The sequence below is a fragment of the Pan troglodytes genome, chromosome 16 (assembly GCF_028858775.2).
Source record: "Pan troglodytes isolate AG18354 chromosome 16, NHGRI_mPanTro3-v2.0_pri, whole genome shotgun sequence".
NCBI classification, from domain to species: Eukaryota; Metazoa; Chordata; class Mammalia; order Primates; family Hominidae; genus Pan; species Pan troglodytes.
This window is the reverse complement of record NC_072414.2, coordinates 58,442,169-58,465,858: the sequence shown is the minus strand read 5'-3', so window position 1 is coordinate 58,465,858 and position 23,690 is coordinate 58,442,169. Positions and strand designations below refer to the sequence as shown.

The window sequence follows — 23,690 nt, the reverse complement described above, 5'->3', positions numbered from 1 at the left end:
CATCAGGCCAGCTGTATTTCTATCCTTCCTGGGGTTTGGTTAGCTGATACAAAAAAAAATCATCTTTATTGTTTGAGCTAATTCAAGTTCATTAGCAACCAAGAATCTTAACACCCAGTGATTCTTATCATCAGCTGGCATCATAAATTTCATTGTTAAGTAGGCCATTTAGTGTGGTGTGGAAACAGCACCACTAACTTTGATCTGAAGTTAGGCAGATCTGGGTTTGAATCCTAGCTCTATCACCTACTAGCTCTGTGGCCCCAGCCCAGTTACAGAACCTCTCTGAGCCTTTCCTTGACTGTCAGGTGGGAATAGTAACTCCTACCTGCTAATGTCTGGCAGGTACTAAGTACTCAAATCAGGAGGCTTTAAATGTGAGAAGCACAGAAGTTAGAGTTCAATGGCTCTTGCAGCTTGGAGGGAAAATAAAAGCTAACATTTATTTCAGAAAAAAATATAACCAATATAAGGAATCAGATTCCTTCTCAGCCTGGCTTCTACCTAACATGGCCCCTGTGAAAGGAAAATAAATCTTGGGGCCCCAGAAATCACTAAGCTAAAGGGAAAAATCAAGCTGGGAACTGCTTAGGGCAAACCTGCCTCTCATTCTGTTCAAAGCCATCCCTCCGCTCACTGAGATAAATGCGTATCTGACTGCCTCCTTTGGAAAGGCTAATCAGAAACTCAAAAGAATACAACTGTTTGTCTCTCACCTACCTGGGACCTCGAAGCCCCCTCCCTGCTTCAAGTTGTCCTGCCGTTCTTGGTTCTGTCCAACAGAACCAAGGAACATCTTACATATACTGATGTCTCCTGTCCCCCTAAAATGTATAAAACCAACCTGTGCTTGGACCACCTTGGGCACATGTCATCAGGACCTCCTGAGGCTGTGTCACAGGGTCCTCAACCTTGGCAAAATAAACCTTCTAAATTAACTGAGACCTGTCTCAGTTATTCAGGGTTCACATTTTGGTAACCACCAAGGGATTCTGAGTGGAGGTGCCCCTGACCTTTGACAAATCTCCTATTGGTGGCTGGTACCAGCTTGAGCTATCTTTGTGCCTCAAACCAATCAGACAATTTGCGGACGCCTGGAAGCACCTCCTCCAGAGAATCCCCGATCTCCCAAAATTTGGAGGTGATCTAAAGTTTATTTTGCTGTACAACTCCTTTTTTGTTTCTGAGTTTTACTTGCTTCCGACACAAGGAAGGCAAGTTTTCCTGCTTCTGTGACAATGGAAGGCAAGTAACTCCTTTACGGAGTTTTGAGCTTGCTTCCAACAGGGAGGACAGGTTTGAGTCTTTTCCTGCTTCTAGGATGGTAGAGGGCAGTCTTCAGCATGAAACCCATCCCTAAGTAACTGAATTAGGGTTTGTCTTAGCTACAGTTATGATTAACAACCAGCTGGTCTTAATTTCTCCTTACCATTAGAGCTCTCAGTACTTGTATAGGTTGTGTGATCATTTGTTTTGCTTTACTGTTTCTTTTTGTTGTTGTTTCGGTCTTTTCCCCCTTGGGTTTGACCAACTCTATGCAACTTGATCAAATTTGAAGGAAAGTTCCAAATTATGGGGAACGAGGCCTCTGAAGTGGCTAAATTCACACACACACACACAAAAAAAAAAAAACAAGAAAAAAAAAGTGGCATGGTGGAGGGAGAAAAACGGCCAGCAAAAGAAAAAAAAAGAAAAAAAGGAAAGATTTTTTATTTGACTGCTTAAGGGGCTTTATTCACAAAACAATGCCACGTTTTTGCTAGCCAGGCCAAACTGAAGGAGCAATAGCTATCACCTCAGGCTGCAGTTCCATACATAAGGTTCTGCCTTCTTTTTTTCATGACAGCCTAGGTTTGGTTCCTAAATCAAGCCCTTTCTGAAAGGTTTGATATTTGGTACTTCTGAAACAGCAGCAATTTGTCCAAGCAGAAATATGGCAATGAGATTTAAACAGATTTTTTTAAAGGAGCTCAATGGTTAAAAGTCAGCTTAATTAAAAGCTAACATCCAAGATGTGTGTGTGTGTGTGTGTGTGTGTGTGTGTGTGTGTGTCTGTCTGTCTTTAAAAGGATTTTATGTTTTGGGTTTGTTTTTTCTCTGTCTAGGACCCTGTCTTTTTTTGAGACAAATTTTTCTTCTTCTCAGTTGACAGAATTCTGTTTTCTTCATTTACTTCTGCTCTCTCTCCTTTCTCTTGCACCCTCTGCTGCATGAGAAACCTAAAATAGTTTATAATAGCCTGGAGTTCCTCAAAAAAAAACAAAACAAAAAAAAGGAGGCACCAGACTCCCTTTGGGGGAGAAACCTGTTTTTCCTCATGGGTCTCCCCAAGAGTATAAACAAGTTCCTCTCAGCTATTAAACTGCTTTTGTATTGTGTTACCTGATTTTCTGACTAAAATAGTTATTGCAACAGAGGCTACTCTTGGGTTTTTAATGAAGAGTGTAGTTTAGACACTTAGAATTGTCTTTGTTTAAAAAACTTTTATTTTGAGACGGAGTCTTGCTCTGTCGCCCAGGCTGGAGTGCAATGGCACGGTCTCGGCTCACTGCAACCTCCGCCTCCTGGGTTCAAGCGATTCTCCTGCCTCAGCCTCCGGAGTAGCTGGGGTTACAGGCGCCTGCCACCATGCCTTGCTAATTTCTGTATTTTTAGTAGAGACGGGGTTTCACCATGTTGGCCAGGCTGGTCTGGAACTGCTGACCTCATGATCCACCCGCCTCGGCCTCCCAAAGTGCTGAGATTACAGGCATGAGCCACTGTGCCTGGCCAAAAAAAAATTTTTTTTTTTGAGACGGAGTCTTGCTCTGTTGCCAGGCTGGAGTGCAGTGGCACAGACTCAGCTCACTGCAACCTCCGCCTCCTGGGTTCAAGCGATTCTCCTGCCTAAGCCTCCCAAGTAGTTGGGATTACAGGCACGCACCACCACGCCCAGCTAATTTTTGTATTTTTAGTAGAGATGGGGTTTCACCATGTTGGCCAGGCTGGTCTTGAACTCCTGACCTCGTGATCCGCCCACCTCGGCCTCCCAAAGTGTTGGGATTACAGGCGTGAGCCACCGCGCCCGGCCAAAAAAAAAATTTTTTTTAAAGCATCATGTGGTCTAGCCTCCTTTTTGGAGACCCAGGATTCAGTGTGGGCTCTACTCAGAGCTCAGAGATCCAGTTAAGATAGGCAGTACCTATCTAAATAAATTGGTCTCCTTATACAATCCTATGATAGATTTCTATAATTGTATGTTTGATTTGGCATCCACCTTTAATCTTCCTCTAGCACCACCAGACTTTTCCTCTCTGTACTTTATGATGTAAATTTTGCTTTCTGATTTTTCACCAAAGAGTTGTGTCCTTCAATATGCAGATTTAGGAGCTATTTAGCTGACAACTGCCAAGCATAATGAAACAAGTTATCAAGAGTTTGCAAGTCTTAGACAGAAGGGGGAAAAAAAAAGATCTGTCTTACCTTTAAGATGTACTTCTATCAGTATGTCTAATATGTCCATGTATTTATGTGTTGTGTACACAATGATTTACTACTAAAAAATATAAAACAGCTCTAATTAATTGGCTTAAGGAAAAATAAAAGCACAAATCAAATACTTTATCAGAAAATGAAAGACTAGTCAAATGTTTTCTCAAATTTACGTTGCTTAAGTAAAATCTTTGATAGATAAGCTACCTTTAAAATTGTTGGTAAAGTACTATTAGAAATGCCTTAAGAATAGCCAGGGTACATTTTTGTTTGCATTTTTTGATCAAGAAATTTCATATGTATCCCTGCCAAATATTATAAGGTGTCAAAATTTGGCATAGGGATTACAAAACTATAAACCCAGCCCAAAACAGGATGATCTTTGCTTGTGAGCCACCGGGCGCGGTGGCGCATGCCTGTAATCCCAGCACTTTGGGAGGCCAAGGCAGGCAGATCACTTGAGGTCAGAAGTTCAAGACCAGCCTGACCAACATGGTAAAACCCCATCTCTACTAAAAATACAAAAATTAGTTGGGCGTGGTGGCAGGCACCTGTAATCCCAGTTACTGAGAAAGCTGAGGCAGGAGAATTACTGGAACCTAGGAGGCACAGGTTGCAGTGAGCTGAGATCATGTCACTGCACTCTAGCCTGGGTGACAGAGCCAGACTTTGTTTAAAAAAAAAAAAAAAAAATCTTTGCTTCTGTAAATATTGATGAATAAGAGACTGACATTGGTTTAGTGAAAATAGCTAAGTCTTGAATTATTTAGTAAAATAACCATAACTTCTAATCATGTGGCTTTAGGCAGCCTAGTCCCCAGGCAGGAAGGGGGTTTGGGGAAAAGGCTGTTATCGTCTTTGTTTCAAAGCTCAACTATAAACTAAGTTCCTCCCAAAGTTAGTTCTGTCTATGCCCAGGAATGAACAAGGACAGCTTGGAGATTAGAAGCAACATGGAGTCAGTTCGGTCAGATCTTTTTCACTGTCTTAGTTATAATTTTGCAATGATGGTTTCTCTTTTTTTTCTTTTTGAGACAGAGTTTCGCTCTTGTTGACCAGGCTGGAATGCAATGACACAATCTTGGCTCACTGCAGCCTCCGCCTCCTGGGTTCAAGTGATTCTCCTACCTCAGCCTCCCGAGTAACTGGGATTACAGGTGCTCATCACCACCCAGACTAATTTCTTGTATTTTTGTAGAGACAGGCTTTCACAACGTTGGCCAGGCTGGTCTCAAACTCCTGACCTCAGGTGATCCGCCATGCCCAGCCCTGCAGTTTCTCTTTAAAAGGTGGTTTTATAATCAACTATAAAACTCTTAACAGGTGCTCTTGAATACAGGCTTCTGATAACTTTAAAGACTGTGACATCAAAACAGAGGAAAAACTTTCATGACTCATGGAGAGCTGAAATGTTCATGAATATCAAGCAGAACAGGAATTAACTGCATGAACTGAACTTACAGGAGACTGAAGTAATCTTTTTTTTTTTTTTTTGCTTAAATGCTGCTGATTCTTTGTGTTGTTTTTTAGAGTCAAGGAAACTTTTCTTTTGAGCTATTGAAAGGTTTTAACAATTTGTTTGTTTTTTTGAGATGCAGTCTCGCTCTGTTGCCCAGGCTGGAGTGCAGTGGCATGATCTCAGCTCATTGCAACCTCCACCTCCAGGGTTCAAGTGATTCTTGGGTCTCAGACTCCTGAGTAGCTGGGACTACAGGCACACACCACCATGCCCAGCTAATTTTTTGTATTTTTAGTAGAGATGGGGTTTCACCATGTTGGCCAAGCTGGTCTTGAACTCCTGACCTCAAGCGATCCACCCGCCTCAGCCTCCGAAAGTGCTGTGATTACAGGCGTGAGCCACCACACCCAGCCAGGTTTTAACAATAAAGTATACATACGCCTATGAAAAAAATTGAAGCATATTTGTTTCACTCTACCTGATTACTCCAGAATTTGGAAACTATGTGGGAGTATTCTTAACTTACGGCAATATAGTTATCTGCATATGTGCAATAAAAATCTGTTTTCATTTGTAACAGGACACAATTGGAGAAACTGGTTGTTTTACCAAGGCTTTGACTAGAATGGTGTGCTTTCCCCTTTAAGGAATCCAACTTGATTTATAGAGCCAATAAAAGCCCCTTGGGAAAACTGGCCTCATACCTTGTCTACACAGTCCCTGTACAGGGATCTTGGCCTGTGGTAAGTAAAGAATGTCACTTTCTGATAGGCCCAGGAGCCCCAAGTTATCTTGGGACATCAAGAGGAGAGGAATTCACCCAACTCGTATGTATTTGATGGTACAAATCCATGGCTGGGCTCAGCTTTAAAAAAGTCTTATCTGAGATTCCTTCTACAGAGCAAAGTTCCATCAAGGCCAATTTTAAAAGCCTATGTGAAAAATAATTATTCTTACTGTACTTTATAGAAATAATCTGCCCAAGTATAATAAAGCAAATTGGTCCTACCATGATTTGTCTTTAGTAAAAACAGGAAAGTGGAGAGAGAAAAAATATGTTTCAAAAACTATAGTACACCCGTTTTTTTGTTGTTGTTGTTTTTGAGATGGAGTTTCGCTCTTGTTGCCCAGGCTGGAGTGTGGTGGTGAGGGAAGAGACCACCTTATATTGTCTTATGCCCAATTTCTGCCTCCAAAGAAAGAAGAAGTAAAAACTAAAAGGCGGAAATGAAATCCACAAGCAGACAGCCTGGTGCCACACCCTGGGCCTGGTAGTTAAAGATCGACCCCTGACCTAATCGGTTATGTTATCTATAGATTACAGACATTGTATAAAAAAGCAATGTGAAAATCCCTGTCCTGTTCTGATCTGATTACCAGTGCATGCAGCCCCCAGTCATGTACCCCACTTGCTCAATCGATCACAACCCTCTCACGTGGACCCCCTTAGAGTTGTGAGCCCTTAAAAGGGACAGGAATTGCTCACTTGGGGAGCTTGGTTGTTGGAGATGTGAGTCTTGCTGAAGCTCCCAGCCGAATAAAGCCATTCCTTCTTTAACTCGGTGTCTGAGGGGTTTTGTCTGTGACTTGTCCTGCTACAGTGGCACAATCTCAGTTCACTGCAACCTCCGCCTCCCAGTTTCAAGGATTCTCCTGCCCCAGCCTCCCAAGTAGCTGGGATTACAGGCATGCACCACCATGCCCGGCTAATTTTTTTGTATTTTTGGTAGAGATGGGGTTTCACCATGTTGGCCAGGCTGGTCTCGAACTCCTGACCTCAGGTAATCCACCCGCCTCTACCTCCCAAAGTGCTGGGATTACAGGTGTGAGCCGCCGCACCTGGCTATAGTACACCTGTTAGATTCTAGTCTTACCTAGTTTTTCAATTTTTATCATTTTTTACAGTTTGGACTTAATTCTAATTTTTCCTGGCTACAGGTCTCTAAAACAATGTTTTCAGCTAGGCACGGTGGCTCACACCTATAATCCCAGCACTTTGGGAGGCCGAGGCAGGTGGATCACCTGAGGTTGGGAGTTCGAGACCACAGCATGACCAACATGGAGAAACCCTGTCTCTACTAAAAATACAAAATTAGCTGGGCATGGTGGCGCATGCCTGTAATCCCAGCTACTCACGATGGCTGAGGCAGGAGAACTGCTTGAACCCGGAAGGCAGAGGTTGCAGTGAGCCAAGATCGCGCCACTGCACTCCAGCCTGGGCAACAAGAGCAAAACTCCGTCTCAAAACAAAAACAAAAAAAAACAATGTTTTCAATTTCTTTTCTTTTCCTTTTTCCCATCTTTCCTAATTTGAAATTACTGAAAACTAAGCTGTGCTTTCTTAAAGCCCTGTGAACCGAAGCTAGACAACTTCAAAAGAAAATAACAGCATACATAAGCCACCTTCATACCTGCCTACTGATGTATGGACTTCAGAATAATGTGGCCTATATCACTTTTCCAGGATTATTCTTTTGTTTATTGTAGTTTTTCTCCCTTTCTCCCCCTATTTTCTCTTCATAGGACATGAGACCACAACCTGCTAAAAATGAGCTTTCCTAGTAACTTGCGACCTACCTACCTGTCTAGGAATAAACTGTCCTAGCCGTGAGAGATCCAATGAAACCTGAGACGAAAGATTCATTTTCTTCTAAAATGCTTTCTCAAAAGTTTTTAAAAAGAAAAGGGGGGAAATGTGAAAGAAAATAAATCTTGGGGCCCCCAAAAATCACTAAGCTAAAGGGAAAAGTCAAGCTGAGAACTGTTTAGGGCAAACCTGCCTCTCATTCTATTCAAATTCACTGAGATAAATGCATATCCGATTGCCTCCTCTGGAGAGGCTAATCAGAAACTCAAAAGAAAACAACCATTTGTCTCTCACCTACCTGTGACCTGAAAGCCTCCTCCCTGCTTTGAGCTGGGCTGCCTTTCCAGACAGAACCAGTGTACATCTTACGTATATTAATTGATGTCTCACGACTCCCTAAAATGTATAAAACCAACCTCTGGCCAGGCGTGGTGGCTCACGCCTGTAATCCCAGCACTTTGGGAGGCCAAGGCAGGTGGATCACCAGAGGTCAGGAGTTTGAGGCCAGCCTGGCTAACATGGTGAAACCCCATTTCTACTAAAAATACAAAAAATTAGCCGGGCGTAGTGGCAGGCGCCTGTAATCCCGGCTACTCGGGAGGCTGACGCAGGAGAATCGCTTGAACCCAGGAGGTGGAGGTTGAAGTGAGCCGAGATCGCACCATTGCACTCCAGCTTGGGCAACAAGAGTGAGACTCCGTTTAAAAAATTAATTAAAAAACCCCTGCCCTGACCACCGTGGGCACATGTTGTCAGGACCTCCTGAGGCTGTGTCATGGGCATGCATCCTCAACCTAGGCAAAATAAACTTTCTAAATTAACTGAGAGCAGTCTCAGATATTTGGGGTTCACACCCCCTCAGTGCCAGGAGGATCTATACTGTTCCATAAATGTTCCCTTTGTGTTTGACTCTGAAGCACTTACTGTTCAATCGAGATATCTTCTCTCTTCACGTATAATCCTACTGTCCTTCCAGTCTGATTCAGACGAAGGGAGAAAGGAGGGCTGCCTAATTCAGATGTATCCCCCTAATTACCTCCCTTCACTCACCCGAAGGAGCCCCACCCACAATGTACATAATATAAGTGTTGGTGGATTACTCAGAGACTTGGGAATTGTGCTAAGAGGGTCAGGTTGAATCTGGGCTGTGTCTGGGATGGACTTGATACACACTGGTTGCTGAGGGGTGGTGTCTTCCTCCTGCCCTCTGGACAGAGAAGCAAAGAAACAAGTGCAAAGCACGCAGAATAAGCAGGAAGGCCGCCTAGAATTCCAGTGGCTTTCTGGTCCCTGTCTTGTCCCATCCCTTCCCGAGCACTGACTACATCTGGCCCTCACGTTCCCTAAGGGCCCCCTGGATCCCTATAAGGAAGTTCCCTGTTGTGTTTACACTGGCTCAAATTGGTTTCTGTTATGTGTAACCAAGAATCCTCACTGAAACAAAGCCCAGCTCCCAGCTCCTCTGTGAAGCCTCCCCTGACAGCTGTCCACCCACAAGAGTCCCTCTCCTTGGAACCCTTGAGGTTTTTTATCATGTATGTCACTTGTTATGTCAGTACATATGCTACTTTCTTTTAGCCAATTTTTTTTCAGAAAAATCTAAATATTCACAAAAGTAGAGACAGTAACCATGTACCCATCACCCAGCTTCAACAATAATCCATTTTTTTACCAATCTTATTTTTTTTTTTTTTTTTTTGAGACAGAGTCTTGCTCTGTCACCCAGGATGGAGTGCACTGGTGCGATCTCGGCTCACTGCAACCTCCGCCTCCCGGGTTCAAGCAATTCTGTCTCAGCCTCCCGAGTAGCTAGGACTACAGGCATGTGCCACCATGCCCAGCTAATTTTTGTATTTTTAGTAGAGATGGGGTTTCACCATGTTGGCCAGGCTACTCTCAACTCCTGACCTCAGGTGATCCACCCACCTCAGCTCCTCAAGTGCTGGGATTACAGGTGTGAGTCACTGTGCCCCGCCCCAATCTTATTTCATTATAACCCCCAGCTTTTTCTTTGCAGGGTGGGAGGGAGTGGAATGTCTTAAGGCAAATCCCAGACCTCATGTGTTAATTCACCCATAAACCTTTCATCTGACTTGTAAAGTACAGTCTTGCTTTTCCAACTAGGACTCACAGGTCTAAGAGGATAGGAACTATCTCTTCTGCCTCTTTGGAGCCCAGCATTGTATATGCAATGTGCTTTTAAATGCCATAACTTTAATGCTATTACACAACACTTGGTCAGTTTCATCTGATCCTGAGGACAGTTCCAGGAGATGGAAAAGGAATTGAGATTACCTCTAAAAGAAGGTGAGATTCAGAAATAATAAACAACTCTGCCAGGATCACCCAGGAAGCCAACAGCCAGGCTAGAAGGAAACTTCCATAAGGTTCTATGCACAGCCAGAAAGGTAAAGGGAGAGGACACAGTGGCTCGGAGGTCACTTGGTGGGTAGCAGCTTCTTGGGGATTTGGTGCCTGTTACCACCACCTAATGACAGCCCTGCACGCACTTCACAGGGTGGTAAGCACTTACCTCCAACAATAAACTTTGAAATGTTTTTTCAAATGAAAAAAGAAAATTCCATCGTGTTTGTTTCTAATTAGTTTGGTCTTATCAAGCCTTATGCTGGTTCCCATCCTCAAGCTGAGCTATATCACTAGACTCTATTATTATTTTATTATTTATTTATTTAGAGACAGAGTCTCACTCTGTCACTCAGGCTGGAGTGCAGTGGCGCAATCTTGACTCACTGCAACCTCCATCTCCCAGGTTCAAACAAGTCTCGTGCCTAAGCCTGCTGGAATTACAGGTGCCCACCACCACACCCGGCTAATTTTTGTATTTTCAGTTGGGGTTTCGCCATGTTGGCCAGGATGGTTTCAAACTCCTGCCCTCCCATGATCCACCTGCCTCAGCCTCGCAAAGTGCTGGGATTACAGACGTGAGCCACTGCGCCCAGCCTACTCTTGTTCCTCTATGGTATTGGGCATCATGAGCTAAGTTCCATCTTGCTTTGGGTAGTGGTTAATAAAATTCACTCTGAGTTTCATTCCTATGTGTCCAGATTTTCAAATCAAACCAGCTCTCTTGGGGCTGGGATCCTCCTCAGGAAATAATCTGTAACTTAGGAAAGGGCAGCCCCAGCCTCAGGTTTCCATTAGAAATGAGGCTTTGTGATCTGAGGAGGAGGAGAACACAGCTCTCCACGTACAGCCCTGGAGCACGGCCATGGGCCTCAGGCTCCTTCCCACCACAACCACCCCAGGAAGGGCCAAGGCCAAGTCTCCCTGCTACTCCCCTACCCATCTTCCCACACCAGTCCCTGCCCTTTGCACCATCTCTCTCCCATCTGTCCCCATCCTGTCCCTTCACTCTGCCACTATCCTAACTCAGACCCCCTCTTATCTCTCACTGGCCCATAGCAACGGCCTCCTAATTGACCTCTCCCCTCTCCAGCTCACCTTAGCCGTAACAGTAGAGTCCTCTTCCTTAAAGCACAGCGCATCTCACTTCTCTGTGCAGGATCATTCCACTGCTTCCTGTTGCCCATGATAAAATCCACTTCCTGAACATGGCAGTGAAGACCCTCCTCACTGCTTCAACTATTTCTTACTTTAATTCTCACCCCTTGCCATCAGGAACCCTTTGTTGTAGACAACTTGAACCACTTGCTATTTCCTGTAAAAACATGTCTGTGTTTTCCTGCCTCTATGCCATGATTCATGCTTCCCTCTACCTGGAATTCCTTTCCCTGACCCTGCCACATACATAACTTCTACCTATGCTTCAAAGCTCAGTTCAAATACCACCTCCTCCATGCTTCCCTAAAGAGATCTAAGCCTCTCTTAAGGAGCTAAGAGACAAACTCACCTGGAGCTATAATCCGTCACTGTGAATCTAGCAGATGAAATAATTCTAGATAAAACGAGACTCACATTTCTAACCAAGAGACCAGCATACTGAATTTTCCACTACTAATGAGCCACTCTGTCTCCCTCCATCTTTAAGGCAGGGCAGTCTGACACAGTCAAAAGGAATCCCTTCCTGTGTAAGCCACACAGCTATGGGATGGCTGTGATGGGAGAGAGATGTAGCCAGGAGCACCTTGTGAATACCATGGGCAACCTTCTATGTTTCAAGGATCAGACAACAGTCGTTGGTCACACACAGATAGGAACCGTGCTCAGAACAGAATCCTGTGTGTAGCCTCAGGCTGGTGGAGGCAGGGGCCACTCTGACTTCTGCTCACCGATGCCTGGCAGAGGCAGCATAGTTCCTTGCAAAAATTGCAGAAGAAACCACTCAAATCATTACGTGTGAGTCTGCTACAAACAGCTTATAAAACAACAAAACAAAACCAAACAAGCCACTTCAGATCTTGCTATCAGTGCCAACAAGTCTGAATGGAGAGGAAGAATTTAGAGGTTGTAATCCTGACCATTGCTGAAGACCCCATTTGCTGGAGGCTGTCACTGGGACACCGTGAGATACTTTGGAGACTCCCAGCTCTCCCCAGGAAAAGGATACAAAAAAAAAATTTTTTTTTTTTTTGAGATGGTATCTTGCTCTGTCATCCAGACTGGAGTGCAGTGGTGTGATCTTGGCTCACTGCAACCCCCACCTCCCAGGTTCAAGTGGTTCTCCTGCCTCAGCCTCCCAAGTAACTGGGATTACAGGTACCCGCCACCATGCCCAGCTAATTTTTTTGTATTTTAGTAGAGATGGGGTTTCACCATGTTGGTCAAGCTGTTTTCGAACTCCTGACCACAAGTGATCCACCCATCTTGGCCTCCCAAACTGCTGGGATTATAGGCATGAGCCACCGTGCCCAGCCCAAAAACTTTTTTTTTTTTTTTTTTTTTTGAGACCGAGTCTCGCTCTGTTGCCAAGCTGGAGTACAGTGGTGATTTTGGCTCACTGCAACCTCAGACTCCCGGGTTCAAGCGATTCTCCTGCCTCAGCCTCCCGAGTAGCTGGGATTACAGGCGTGTGCCACCACACCCAGCTAATTTTTGTATTTTTAGTAGAGACGGGGTTTCGCCGTGTTGGCCAGCATGGTCTTGATCTCCTGACCTCATGATCCGCCCTCCTCAACCTCCCAAAGTGCTGGGCTTACATGCATGAGCCACTGTGCCCGGCCCAAAAACACTTTCATATAGGCTCTGCAGAAGCCTTAAATCTCATTCTGACCTGAGAGCCCCGTTTTTACATAACTCTCTAACCTAGGGAATAAAGGAACACTTTTGAGGCACACTCCAAGCAGGATGGCCCCAAGGTATAATAAGCTACTATGGCTCTGAAGAGAGGTATCCAATTACAGTGGGCTATGTACCCCTCAAAAATCTAAGCTGGCAGCTAAACACAGTGGATCACACCTGTAGTCCCACACTTAGGGAGACCCAGACAAGTGGATTACTTGAGTCCAGGAGTTCAAGACCAATCTGGGCAACAGAGAGAGACCGCATCTCTAGAAAAGAAAAATTTTTAAATTAGTCAGGCATGATAGCACATATTTGTAGTCCTAGCTACTCAGAAGGCTGAGGTGAGAGGATTGCTTGAGCTGGGGAGGTTGAGGATGCAGTGAGCCATGATCGCACCACCACATTCCAGCCTGGGCAACAGAGTGAGCGAGACCTGTCATTCGTTCATTTATACATACACACATACATGTCATACATAAATAAGTAAAATTTAAAAATCTAGGTTACACATGGTTTCATTAGATAGAAGGACAAGAAAAACAAGTTGAGTTATAATTTAAAACTGTTCTTAACATTTATTGATCTTTATCAGCTAACGACTCCAAGGCAGAAATAATTTACGGCTAAGTTGGATGAACTCCGTATTGATCTAAATCATGCAACGCTTTTTCAGGGTCTTAGTCAAAATAAGGCCTTGATAATTAGAGCAGGTTAAGAACGGCAGGGTGGCAATGCAAATTATTGCTTTAAATAGAATGAAAGAGAGCAGTATCCTAGCGCCCTCTGCACCTCCAACCCTTTTTAACTCACAGCACAACTACCTACTTGGTTCACCTTCGGATGAAAAGACTCGACATAAATTTTGGCAGCTAATTCTTTTCAGAGCTCCAGGATCAGGAAAAATAATCCTGTCTCCTACCCATGTCACTTATCATGTTTTCCTTGAGAACTTAAAGCTGACGCATTTAAAAGTTTAGTTTTGTGTTTAAATTCTTTTTTTTTTTTTTTTTCTGAGACAGTCTTGCTCTTGTTACCCAGGCTGGAGTGCAGTGACACGATCTCGGCTCACTGAAACCTCTGCCTCCTGGGTTCAAGTGATTCTCCTGCCTCAGGATCCCGAGTAGCTGGGATTACAGGCGTCTGCTACCATGCCTGGCTAATTTTTTGTATTTTTAGTAGAGACGGGGTTTCACCACATTGGCCAGGCTGGTCTCGAACCCCTGACATGAGGTGACCCCGCCTTGATCTCCCAAAGTGCTGGGATTACAGGCTACAGCCACCATAGTTTTGTGATTAAAAGACCAGTTTTGTGCTTAAATTCTAAAGCTTCTGTCAAGGGATTCTCCTTCCCCTTTTGGTTAGGAAGCTTTTTCTATAAAAAAGGACCAGAGAGTAAATATTTTTGGCTTTGAGGGCCACACAGTCATCTCTTTCACAAGTAACTACTCAAATTTACCATTATAGCACAAAAGCAGGCACAGACAACATTTACACAAGCATGGCTGTGATCCAATAAAACTTTATTTATGGAAACAATAATCTGAATTTCCAGCAGGGCGCAGTGGCTCATGCCTGTAATCCCAGCACTCTGGGAAGCCAAGGCAGGTGGATCACTTGAGCCCAGGAGTTTGAGATCAGGCTGGGCAACATAGCGAAACCCCGTCTCTACTAGAAATACAAAAAAATTAGCAGGCGTGGTGGCACATGCCTGTGATCCCCGCTACTTGTGAGGCTGAGGCACGAGAATCTCTTGAACCTGAGAGGCAGAGGTTGCAGTGAGCCGAGATTACGCCACTGCACTCCAGCCTGGGTGACAGAGCGAGACTCGGTCTCAAAAAATAAAAATAATAATAAATTGAATTTTGTATAATTGTTACATGTCACAAAATTTTGAAAACTATTCTTAGCTTGCAGGCCATACAAAAACAGGCAGCAGGCCAAATTTAGCCCATGGACCAGTTTGCTCACACCTGTGTTAACTGCTTGTTGTTTTCATCCTATGTTAGTGTTTTGTCTTTCTGACCCAATGCTTAACAGAATTTGTAAGCGGAAAACTTTTTAAAAATTTGCTTGCTTTCAGCACCCATTCGTTCTCCCCATCTCCTGGTAACAAAGCCCCTCCTTTTCATTTGGGATACACTCCTCCCCAGCATCAAGTGTTTCTGCTAGGGTGTTCATCAAGAGGCGCCATCTGTTGTACCACAGGGGTGAGTGTATAACCCAGGGTGGCCCACCAGGCAACACTAGTCCCCTGGACACAGTGAATGGTCCAGCCATGGGCAAGCACTCCAAGCAGAGGCAATTTGCCAATCAGTGGTTCAAACACTGATCTGGATGCTGGGGAGAGTGGGTGGAGTACTTTCTCTGGGATAGGGAGCAGTAAGGACTAGATGTGTCTGGGGCTAGTGAGGTCCATCCTGCCTCCAGTGAAGAGAATCTGACTGATAAGGAAGCCCACACAAGAATGAGCAAAGCTGAGAGGTGACCTGAGGCCATCGTTTCAACCTCATATTCATCCCTGCCTTCCGACCTCCTGGTGACCCAAACCATACATTCTCTTTTCTGATTAAGTAATCTTGAGTTGGGTTTCTGCCACACCAAAGAATTCTGACTAATAATCTATGTCACTATGTCACATCGGATTCTATCTGAAAGTTGGCAGGGTAGTGATTCACGCACTAAACAATGATATTGGCTATGTTCCACAATATACAAGAGTCATTTACAGATATGTCCCTTTCCCGTTAGACTCTAAGCTCCTGGAGGACACAATTCATTTATGAGCCAATTTTATGCCTAACGAGTAATTCACCTAATACCTTGTACTTGGCAGGTATTCTATAAATATTTTACAAAATGAATTACTTCTCTTTGATGGGGGAAAAGACTGAGGAGGTAGGCGAATAGACACGGAGGAGCATATACCTGTACCACCCATGACTGTCAGAATGTCACCCAGAGATTTTGGAGAAACTTAACACTCCCCAAAGGGGTGACAGCTCTATACCCACCCCCTGATCAACAGCTCACAAATCACATACATCAGGCTAAACCACACAGATTGTTTCTCCCTTTGAACACCCAGGGGAAATAGAATACAATGTTCTGTATAATAACAGAACAAATCACAGTGGACCAGTTGAGCTAGCCAGAGCTTCGGCACTGGGAATGTCAGTTGAACTTATTCTGCCCAAGAAGTCCTGCTCCATTATGGCAGAGACAAATCACTTCAGGAATGAGGGTGAGAACATGCTTGCCTTTGGGTTCCCACCTGGTGCAGACACATTAGAAATGTAGGAAAGCTACCATGTGTACAACCAAGGCAATGTACCAAACTAGGACCAGGACATACTCACCCAGTTGAAGAAAGATAACCGAAAAATGTTCAAGAGGCTACCACCTAGGTGGAAAAACAGTAACTAAATGGTACCTGAAAACAGCTAATCTTCCTCAAAATACCACGAGGCACTTCTTCTCATTTAAAAATTCGTAAGTGCAGGAATACCTACCTTTAAATCACTGACATATTCCTAAGAAGAAATGTATGAATCAAATTGATGTAATTTGCTTGCCTTTTTCAAGATTCTATGAAAACTTATATTTGAAGAATCCTACCTAGAGTGAATGCTTTGAAAGAGCAAAACATTGCCCCCAGAGCACCTTGTGTTATAAACTATTTTTGTACGTTACTTTTTATTAGAGCAGGGCACACTCAGAAATCACTTTCAACCTGGACTAGGCAATGGACTACCAACTAGCCCCCATCACTGAGCAGGAGAGGATGCTGTCCCCTTGATATCTGCATGACTGTGGTGAGAGTGGATTCTTCAGAGGCACTGACTCTGGACCCCTCTGGGAGATCACTGAGCCCATGCCTACCCCCTAAATAAGGCTAGGAGAGGACAGTTGGTCCAGCAGCAATAGCACTGTTAGAGTTGTGCGCCAGGGAGCTATTTTTCTGCCTGACTGAGCCAACCTCCCAACCAGAGTAGCCCGGGTTCCTACCCTACCGTGGTTTGTAGGATCAGCTTGTCAAAGGACTCTCTGAACTTCCCTTGGATCCTTCTTTTTTTCTGTTTTTTTTTTTTTTCGAGACAGAGTCTCACTCTGTCACCTAGGCTGGAGTGCAGTGGCACGATCTCAGCTCATTGCAACCTCTGCCTCCTGGGTTCAAGCGATTCTTTCACCTCAGCCTCCCGAGCAGCTGGGATTACAAGCGCACGGCACCACGCCGAGCTAATTTTGTATTTTTAGTAGAGATGGGGTTTCACCATGTTGGCCAGCCTGGTCTCAAAACTGCTGACCTTGTGATCTGCCCACCTCAGCCTCCCAAAGTGCTGGGATTACAGGTATGAGTCACCGCTCCCAGCCAGATCCTTCTAATGAATAAATTTTTAGAAGCTTAAACCAAGTCAGGCTGGTTTCTGTTGCTGGTAATCATAAAAACCTCTACCAATTTATCTAAGCAACAGGTAAAATGTATTAAGTGCCTACTACGTGTCAAGTACTATTCTAAGTGCTTTGTATGTATTAATTAATCTGCATACAACCCTTTAGGTAGGTTCTGTTTTCTCCATTTTCCTGAGGTTTGGAGAAGTTAAACGACTCATCCAAGGTTACACAACAAGTAGCACAGTCACGATTTGAACCTTCAACTTTATCACTGTGATACAGTGGAAAAAAACGGGCCACCATATTTCATAGCTCCTCCCAACAAGAGATGGAGACTTCACTCTACTTTTTAAATCTTGGCTTGAAACACATGATCTGCTTTAGCCAACAGGACATGAACAAACTTGACATAAGCAGAGGCTTAAAGGGTACTTGAGTAGTAGGGTTTACCCCCTCTTGCTACTGGAAGAAACCAGGGCTTTAGCCTCACAGAGGATGGGGAAAGAGGACCTGCCAACCCACAGAAAAAGTAATAAACTGTGTAAGGTAATAAATTATTATTTTAAACTACTACGTTTTGGAGCCTCGTTACATAGCAAATGGTAATTGAAATAATCAACCCAAGCCTAGCAGCTCATGCCCGTAGTCTCAGCACTTCAGGAGGCTGAGGCAGGAGAATCGCTTTAGCCTAGGAGGCCAAGGCTATAGTGAGCCATGACTGCACCACTGTACTCCAAGCCTGGGCACCAGAGCAAGACCCTGTCTCAAAAAGAAAAAGAAAAAAACCACTAAGCTATCTCCAGCAAATAAGTATAAACAAATAAGAACAAATAAAAATTTGAGGCAGAGAAAAGACCTCTTTACTCTTCCCCATTTTTCCTCAAGGACAGAAGAATAAATGAAGTTGAAATTTCATCAGTGAAGAATATATTTAGAACAGAGGTAGAACTGGCCATAAGGAAGCCCACAGGCAGGGACAAGGAGACTGCTCTCTCTCTTTTTCACCTGAACTCAGGTTTCCAGGAATCATCTACTCACTGTGCTGCTTGCTCAGGAATTGCTGGTGCACAGGTACCATTCCATAGTCCAGGCCTTACAGTTAATTCTTCCAGGGTTTCTGGAGAAGACTTGTAAACAACAGGAGTCTGAAATGCTGAGCAGCCAGGCCAGCCCACACAGAAGTCCTTCTAGTGACTTCCCTTTCTTGGCTGTGCAAGTGGTAAACTCTCCATCAAAGACATCTGTTCAGAGACCCATCTGGCTCACAAAGCAGCTCTTCATGCCAAAGAGCAACAATTGGTGAAGCCAAAAAAGAAAGCCCTAAGCAGGTGGGGGCAGCACTAGGCGGAAGGGAAAAGAAAGCTGGTTGTTCCAGGAGTGTGCTGAAACCTCCCTCTCCTTGGAATGGAAATAAAGTTAGAGGTCTTCATTGAAAAACACAGGGCATGATCCATAGTAGGTACATAGTACAGAAAAACACAGGACTAGAAAGAAACACTGTGTTAAGAGTAAGAGACATGGGTCCTTGGCCCAGTTTCACTGTTGACTCCTGTGTGTTCTGGCACAAGTTAATCATACATCCATCCATGTAACAAACCTTCAAAGAAGAACTGTTTTCTACTATCATCTTCAGGACTGAAGATATATACACAGCAATTAGACATGTTCCCAGATTTGAAGAAACTTACAGGTTAATGAGAGACAAACATAAGAACTATATTTTACACATATAGAAACCAAAGCTCAGGTTTTAATCTCTGGTTTTTAGTTTCCTTATAAATTATATAAAGAAACGGGGAAGGCAATTAGCATGTTAGAGCTTTCTATACGCAAAACACTTTGCCAGTTGCTTTCCATATGTAATTTCTTAATCCTCACAGCAACCTCTGAGTAGGCAGGCGGACTCCACTTCACAGATGATGGGATGCCTTTAATCCACCAGATGTTCCTACAACACTGACCTCACTCGTCCTTGCATAGTGGTAGACTGCATATGTCAATCGCAGCCTAGAACATAACTCCATGCTTAAGAATGTTCACTCCTCCTCTCCTTTCAGCTACTCCTATTTCCTAGAAACTAATACATTAAAATATTCTAACATGGAACTCAGAGGTCTTAAGAAGCCACAGATTAAGGACTAAACTGCTAGAAAAACTGTTTCCCCCTCAAACCAATCACTACCTCTTATTGATACTTTCTTGTCAGTAGAAAGAAGACAAGATGGCAGCCAGTACAATTAGAAAGCAGGTGGCTTTCTATATTTAACATATTTTTTTTTTTTTTTTTTTGAAGACAGAGTTTTGCTCTTGTTGTCCAGGCTGGAGTGCAATGGCACGATCTTGGCTCACTGCAACCTCTGCCTCCCAGGTTCAAGCCATTCTCCTGCCTCAGCCTCCCAAGTAGCTGGGATTATAGGCGCCCACCACCACGCCCGGCTTAATTTTTGTATTTTTAGTAGACAAGGGTTTCACCACGTTGGCCAAGCTGGTCTCAAACTCAGGACCTCAGGTGATCCACCCACCTCGGCCTCCTAAAGTGCTGGGATTACAGGCGTGAGCCACCGCACCCAGCCTACAGTTAGCATTTTAAGTGTATACTTTCATGCATTTTCAAAAATGTTCACACCTGTGAACCTATTACCACAAACAAGATTTAGTGTTTCTATTACTCCAAAAAAGTTCCCTTATGCACTTTGATGTTAAACTATCCCTACCTCTAAACCCTCAGGCAGCCACTGATCTGCTATATGTTACTGTGGATTGTCTGTTCTAAAATTTCGTATTAGCAGGCTCTCACAGTATGTACTCTTTTGTACAGGGCTTCTTGCACTTAGCATGTTTTTGAGATTCATCGAAGTTATATGTATCAATAGTTTTATTCCTGAGTTGTACTCCACTGTTTGAATACACCAAAATGTACCCACTCATCTGATAATAATATTTTTGTTGCTTCTAATTTTGGGCAATTATAAATAAAGCTGCTATGAATATTTGTGTAGCAAGTCCTTGCATGAGCAAATGTTTTCATTTATCTTAGGTAAATGCCAAGGAGTGCAGTTCATGGTGGTATAATTTAACAAGAAATTTTAATACCTGTTTTCCAAAATGGTTGTCCTCTCTCTGAATGCTTTTGGTTGTTTTTTTTTTTTGTTTTGTTTTGTTTTGTTTTGTTTTGAGACAGAGTCTCGCACTGTTGCCTGGGCTGGAGTGCAGTGACGCAATCTCAGCTCACTGCAACCTCTGCCTCCCAGGTTCAAGCAATTCTCTTGCCTCAGCCTCCCTAGTAGCTGGGATTATAGGCATCCGCCACCACGCCCAGCTAATTTTTTGTATTTTTAGTAGAGACGGGGGTTTCACCATGTTGGCCAGGCTGGTCTTGAACTCCTGACCTTGTGATTCACCCACCTCGGCCTCCCCAAGTGTTGGGATTACAGGCGTGAGCCACTGCGCCCAGCCAATAGTCTCTAGTTCTTAACAATGCAGTTTGGTGGCCCAGGTTGAAATTAATAGATGCACAAAACTGAACCATATGTACAAGCTATAAGCTGGTCATGCAAATTCCAACTACAAGTCTGCCATGGACAGAAATTTTTCAATATTTTGAGAAATTTTCCCTGGAATGAGAGGGAACACTTGCACAACATTCTTCTTTGTGCTTCATTTTCTATTTCTTTTCTCCCCACAAATCCCACTAGGACAAGCTGCCATTACTCCTCTTTCTAGACAGCCCACCTAGCTACTCACTCTACCCCCAATGCAGTGTTTCCCAAAATGCGGCTATGGACCACAGCATTAGAACCAGCACTTACTTAAGAACCAGTGTCTAGCACATCATACAACATGGATGAACCTTGAAGACATTATTCTAACTAAAACAAGCCAGTCCGTAAAGGACAAATACTGTATAATTCCACTCATATGAGGTACCTAGAGCAGTCAAACTCATAGAGACAGAAGGTAGATTGATGGTTTCCAATGGATGGGGAAAGGGAGAAATAGTGGGGTTTTTTTTTTTTTTTTTTTTGAGATGGAGTCTTGCTCTGCTGCCCAGGCTGGAGTGCAGTGGCACAATCTCAGCTCACTGCAACCTCTGTCTCCCAGGTTCAAGTGATTCTCATGCCTCGGCCTCCCAAGTACCTGGGATTACAGGCGTGTGCCACCACACCCGGCTAATTTTTGTATTTTTAGTAGAGATGGGGGGTTTCGCCATGTTGGCCAGTCTGGTCTCGAACTCCTGACCTCAGGTGATCTGCCCACCTCATCCTCCCAAAGTGCTGGGATTATAGGTGTGAGCCACCACGCCCAGTGAGAGTTGTTACATGGACACAGCTTGAGGTCTGTAAGATGAAAAAAGTTCTGGAGATGGATGGTGGTGATGGCTGCACAAGAATGTGAATGTACTTAATGCCTCTGAACTATACACTGAAAACTTGAGAAAATGGTAAATTTTATGTATATATTTTTTACAATTAAACTTTTTTTTTTTTTTTTTTTTGAGACAGAGTCTCTGTCGCCCAGGCCAGAGTGCAATGGCATGATCTCAGCTTACTGCAACCTCCGCCCCCCAGGTTCAAACAATTCTCTTGCCTAAGCCTCCTGAGTAGCCAGGATTACAGGCACACGCCACCACACGCAGCTAATTTTTGTGTTTTTAGTGGAGACGGGGTTTCACCATGTTGGCCAGTCTGGTTTCAAACTCCTGACCTCAAGTGATCCGCCCGCCTCGGCCTCCCAAAGTGCTGGGATTACTATGCGTGAGCCACTACGCCCAGCTAATTGCCTATTTCTAAATTTTCAGGTCCCTGTGCCCTACCCCAGACCTACTGAATCAGAACCACCCTCCAACACTTGCAAACACTGTCATAATTAAGTGACCTCTAACTGAAGACCTGAAAGATCAGTATCTGGAAGAAGTTAGACTAACAAAAGGAACACTAGGGGAGAGAAGGGGGACGTCAAAAAAAAAAAGATGCATCCAGGAGTCAGCCATGTCAAAGGTGGCTCCACTCAGTGCTCAGCTTGCTCACCAGTGATGTATCACCTAATCTACGGGGCTTGTAAGCTATCCAGTCAGTTCCAACAGCCCACCCTAGTCCACTCATCTCTTCAGCTCTCCTCTCAACACCAGTCAGTGTTGGCAGTGCTGTGGCTGAAGGGACATGGCCGACAGCACTATGTTTACCAATTTCCTGTCCTCTGGCTTCATCTTCTTAAAAAGGAACTATACTGAGGTATAATTTACATACTATAAAATGCAGTCACATTAGCGGACAGTTGACTTTCAACGAATGTATATAGCCATGTATACATCACCATTGTCAAGATATAACATTTGCACTTCCCGCCATCTTGGATGCCATGGAGGCCTGCTGGGAACAGGACTTCTAAAAGGAAATATGTGGAAGGCTGTGGTGCAAGGCCATTTTTGCTGGCTATAAGCAGGGTATCCAGAACCAATGGGAGCAGGCAGTTCCTTCCTAAAATTGAGAGTGTTTATGCCCGAGATGAAACAGAATTCTATTTGGGCAAGAGATGTGCTTATGTATACAAAGCAAAGAACAACACAGTGACTCCTGGTGGCAAACCAAACAACACCGGAGTAATCTGGAGAAAGGTAACTCGGGCCCACAGAACCAGGGGCATAGTTTGTGCCAAATTCTGAAGCACTCTTCCTACTATGGCTATTGGAAACAGAATCCAAGTGATGCTGTACCCCTCAAGGATTTTTTTTTTTGAGACGGAGTCTCGCTCTGTCGCTCAGGCTGGAGTGCAGTGGTGCGCAGTCTCTGCTGGCTGCAAGCTCCAACCTTCTGGATTGACACCATTCTCCTGCCTCAGCCTCCCGAGTAGCTGGGACTACAGGCACTCACCACCAGCCCGGCTATTTTTTATATTTTTAGTAGAAATAGGGTTTCATCGTGTTAGCCAAAATGTTTTTTGTTTGTTCGTTTGTTTTGAGACGGAGTCTTGCTCTTGTCACCCAGGCTGGAGTACAGTGGCGCAATCTTGGCTCACTGCAACCTCTGCCTCCCAGGTTCAAGCTTCTCCCTCAGCTTCCTGATTAGCTGGGATTACAAGCACCCGCCACCACGCCAGGCTAATTTTCTGTACTTTTAGCAGAGACGAGGTTTCGCCATGTTGGCCAGGGTGGTCTCAAACTCCTGACCTCAGGTGATCTGCCCGCCTCGACCTCCCAAAATGCTGGGATTACAGGTATGAGCCACCACGCCCAGCCCCCTTCAAGGATTTAAACTAATGAGAAGTCAATAAATAGAAGTGGATGTGTGCTCTTAAAAAAAAAAAAAGATGTAACATTTGTGTCACCCCAAAAAGTTCCTTCATGCTCCTTTAATCTCTCCCTAGACCCCTCAAGGCAACCACTGATCTACTTTCTGCCACTATGGATTTGTTGTTATTCTCTCTGTAATTTCACATAAATGGAAATAGCTTGGGCTGTTTTGTGTCTGCCTTCTTTCACTCAGCATAAATGTTCCTGAAATTCAAAGTTAGGTGTTATCAGTAGTCTGTTCATTTTTATTGTTGAAGAGTATTCTGTTGTATAGATATACTACAATTTGT

The 23,690-nt window shown here is 44.1% G+C and overlaps 1 protein-coding gene and 1 pseudogene across 1 annotated transcript in view; one reads left to right on the top strand and one right to left on the bottom strand.

The window, feature by feature from the left end:
* The window catches only part of MAP2K1 (mitogen-activated protein kinase kinase 1), a 100,450-nt gene that overhangs the window by 19,039 nt on the left and 57,721 nt on the right, over positions 1-23,690 (bottom strand).
* On the top strand, positions 22,271-23,621 carry LOC107968456 (large ribosomal subunit protein eL33-like; annotated as a pseudogene).